Consider the following 4126-nt stretch of genomic DNA (forward strand, 5'->3'; position numbering starts at 1 on the left):
ATAATTAGGGTTAGATTTTGGGTGAGGGTGAGGCTGAGGGTTGGCGTTAGGGTTAGGCTTAGGTTTAGGGTCATGGTGGGGGTAATGGGTAGGTTTAGGAATAGGGTTATGGTTAGGATGAGTGGAAGGCAGAGGGTGAGGGTGAGGTTTAGGGTTAGGTTTAGGTTTAGAGTTATGGTGAGGGCTAGGTTGAGGGTGAGGTTTAGGTTGAGGGTTAGGCTTAGGGTGAGGATTAGGGTTAGGATTAAAGTGAGGAATAGGGTTAGGTTGATGTTTAGGGTGAGGGTTAGGGTTAGGGTTAGTTTGAGGGTTAGGGTTAGGTTGAGAGCTAGGGTGAGTGTGAGTGTTAGGGTGAGGGTTAGGGTGAGGTTTAGGTTTAGATTTAGGGTTAGGTTGAGGGTTAGGGTCAGGGTGAGGGTTAGTGTTATAGTTAGGGTTAGGATGAGGGTTAGGGTGAGGCTTAGGTTTAGGTTGAGGGTTAGGTTTAGGTTTAGGATGAGAGTTAGGGTTAGGGTACTGTTTAGCGTGAGGGTGGGGGTGAGGGTGAGGGTGAGGGTAAGCATTAAGGTTATTGTTAGGTTTAAGGTGAGGGTGGGGGTGAGGGGTAGGTTTAGGATTAGTGTTAGGTTTAGGGTTAGTCTTAGGTGGAGGGTGAGGGTGAGGGTGAGGTTTAGGTTTACTGTTAGGGTTAGGGTGGGTGTTTAGTTTAGGGTGAGGTCCAGGGTGAGGGTGAGGGTTAGGGTGAGGGTTAGTGTGAGGGGTAAGGTTAGTATTAGGGTTAGGGTGAGTGTGAGGGATAGGGTGAGGGTTAGGTTTAGGGTTTGGGTTAGGGTGAGGATTAGGGTTAGTGTGAGGGTTAGTTTAGGTTTAGTGTGAGGATAAGTGTTAGGTGGACCGTTAGGGTGAGGTTGAGGGTTAGGGTTAGCATTAGGGTTAGGGTGGAGTGTAAAGGTGACAGTTAGCTTTAGGTTGAGTTTTAGGGTTAGGATTAGGGTGAGGGTTAGGGTTAGGGTTAGGAAGAGGGTGAGGGTTAGTTATAGGGTTAGGGTGAGGGTTAAGATTAGCGTGAGGGCTAGATTGAGGGTGAGGGTTAGTGTGAGGGTGAGTGTGAGGGTTCGGTTAGGTAAGGGTTAGGGTTAAGGTTATGGTGAGGATTAGGGTGAGAGTGAGTGTTAGTGTTAGGGTTAGGGTGAGGGTTAAGTTTAGGGTGAGAGTTAAGTTTAAGGTGAGGGTTAGAGTGAGGGTGAGTGTTAGGGTGAGGGTGAGGGTTTTGGTTAGAGTTAGGGTTAGGGTTAGTGTGAGGTTAAAGTTTAGGGTGAGGTTTAGTGTGAGGGTGAGTGTTAGGGTTATCGTTAGGGTTAGGGTGAGAGTTAGGGTGAGGGTTAGGTTTAGGGTTAGGGTGAGAGTTAGGGTTAGGGTACTGTTTAGAGTGAGGGTGAGGGTTAGGGTGAGGTTTAGGGTTAGGGTGATGTTTAGGGTGGGATGAGGGTTACAGTGAGGATGAGGCTGAGGGTTAGGGTTAGGGTTAGCGATAGTGTGTGGGTGAGGGTGATGTTGAGGGTTAGGCTTAGGATTTTGTTTAGAGTAAGGTGAGTGTTAGGGTGTGGGTAAGGATTCGGATGAGGGTGAATTTTAGGGTGGGGGTTAGGGTTATTTTTAAGGTGAGGATTAGGGTTAGGGTTAGGGTTATAGTGAGGGTAAGTATTAGGGTGAGGTTAAGGTGAGGTTGAGGTTTGGGTTAGCGTAAGCGTTAGGGTGAGGGTTAGTGTAAGGGTTAGGTTAGGTTTCATGTTAGGGTGAGGGTGAGTTTTAGAGTTAGGGTTAGGGGGAGGGTTACGTTTAGGGTTAGGGTGATGGCAAGGGTTAGGGTGAGGGTTAGTGTGAGTTTGAGTTTAGGTTTAGCATTAGGGTTAGGGTGAGAGTGAGGGTTAGGGTGAGGGTTAGGATTTTGGTTTGGTATAGGGTGAGGATTAGGGTTAGTGTGAGGGATAGGGTTAGGTTTAGTGTGAGGATAAGTGTTAGGGGGAGGGTTAGGTTGAGGGTGAGGGTGAGATTTTCGGTTAGGTAAGGATTAGGGTTAAGGTTATGGTGAGGATTAGGGTGAAGGTGGGGGTTAGGTTGAGGATTAGGGTTAGGGTGAGGGTTTGGGTGAGGGTTAGGGATAGGTTTAGGGTTAAGGTGATGGTGGGGGTGAGGTGTAGGTTTAGTAATAGGGTTAGGGTTAGACTAAAGGTGAGGCGGAGGTTGAGGGGGAGGTTTAGGGTTAGGTTAGGGTTAGGTGAAGGCTAGGTTGAGGGTGAGCGTGAGGGAGAGTGTGAGGGTGAGGGTGAGAGTGAGGGTTAGGGATAACTTTAGGGTTAGTGTGAGGGTTACCATGAGGGTTAGGTTTAGGTATTGAGTTAGGGTGAGGGGAGGGTTAGGGTTCAGTTTAGAGATATGGTTAGGGTTAGGGTTAGGGTGAGGTTTAGGGTGAGGGTTAGGGTTAGTTTGAAGGTGAGAGTAAGTGTTAGGGTGAAGTTGAGTGTTAGGGTTAGCATTAGGGTTAGGGTGAGCGTGAGGGTTAGGGTGAGGGTTAGGGTAAGAGTTAGGGATAGGGTGAGGATTACTGTTAGTGTGACGGTTAGGGTTAGGTTTAGTTTGAGGATAAGTGTTAGGCTGAGGTTTAGGTTGAGGGAGAGTGTTAAGGTTAGCATTAGGGTTCGGGTGAGCGTTAGGGTGAATGTTAGCGTTATGGTGAGGGTTAGGGTTAGTGTTAGGGTGATGGTTAGAGTTAGGGTCAGGGTTAGGGAGAGGGTGAGGGTTAGTAATAGGGTTCGAGTGAGGGTTAATTTTAGGTTGAGTATTAAGTTTAGGGTGAGGTCTAGGGTGAGGGTGAGGGTTAGGGTGAGGCTGAGTGTGAGGGTTTCCTTTAGGTAAGGGTGAGGGTTAAGGTTTTGGTGAGGATTAGGGTGAGGTTGAGGATTAGAGTTAGGGTGAGGGTTAGAGTGAGGGTTAGGGTTATGAATAGGGTTATGGTGAGGGTTAGGGTGAGGGTTAGGGTTAGAGTTAGGTTTAGGGTGAGGGTGAGGGTTAGTGTTAGGGTTAGGGTGGGGGTTAATGTTAGAGTGAGGTCTAGGGTGAGGGTGAGGGTTAGAATGAGGGTTAGTGTGAGGCGTAGTGCTAGGGTTAGGTTGAGGATGAGGGTGAGCGTGAGGGTGAGGGTGAGGGTTAGGGATAACGTTAGGTTTAGGGTGAGGGTTAGCGTGAGGGTTAGGTTTAGGTTTAGAGTTAGGGTGAGGGTGAGGGTAAGGGTGAGGGTGAGGGTAGGGTTAGTGTTTAGGGTTAGGGTGAGGGTTGGGGGTGAGTAGTAGGTTTAGGATTAGGGTTAGGGTTAGGCTGAGGGCTAGGGTGAGGTTGAGGGTGAGGGTGAGGGTTTCTGTTAGGTAAGCATTATGGTTATTGTCAGGGTGAGGATTAGGTTCACGGTGAGGTTTAGTGTGATGTTTAGGGTTGGGGGAGTGTTAGGGTTCCCGTTTTGGTGAGGGTTAGGTTTAGGGTGACGTTTAGGGTGAGGGTGAGTGTTAGGGTGAGCGTTAGTGTTCAGGTGATGTTGAGCGTTAAGTTGTGGATGAGGGTTAGGGTTAGGGTGAGGGTTAGGGTGTCAGTGAGGGTTAGGGTGACTGTGAGGGTTAGGGTTAGATTTAGGGTGAGAATTAGGGTTAGGGTTAAGTTTAGGGTGAGGTTTAGCGTGAGGGGTAGGGTTAGGGTTAGGATTATGTTGCGGGTTAGGGTTAGGGTTAGGTTGAGGGTAAGGGTCAGCAAGAGGGTTAGGGTGAGGGTAAGAGTTAGAGGGAGAGTTAGGGTGGGGGTAAGGGTTAGGGTTAGCGTTAGTTTTAGGGTGAGGGTTAAATTGAGTGTTAGGTTTTGGGTTAGATTTAGGGTTATTGTGAGGGTTAGGGTGTGGGTTAATATTAGGGTTAGGTTGAGGGTGAGGTTTAGGTTGAGGGTGAGGGTGAGGCTGAGGGTGAGGGTGAGGGTTAGGGATAACTTTAGGGTTAGGGTGAGGGTTAGCGTGAGGGTTAGGTTTACGTTTAGAGTTAGGGTGAGGGTGAGGGTTAGGGTTCGTTTTAGGGATAGGGTTATCATT

The sequence above is a fragment of the Dipodomys merriami genome, unplaced genomic scaffold, assembly GCF_024711535.1.
Source record: "Dipodomys merriami isolate MVZ:Mamm:240054 unplaced genomic scaffold, mDipMer1.0.p SCAF_127, whole genome shotgun sequence".
In the NCBI taxonomy this organism is placed as follows: Eukaryota; Metazoa; Chordata; class Mammalia; order Rodentia; family Heteromyidae; genus Dipodomys; species Dipodomys merriami.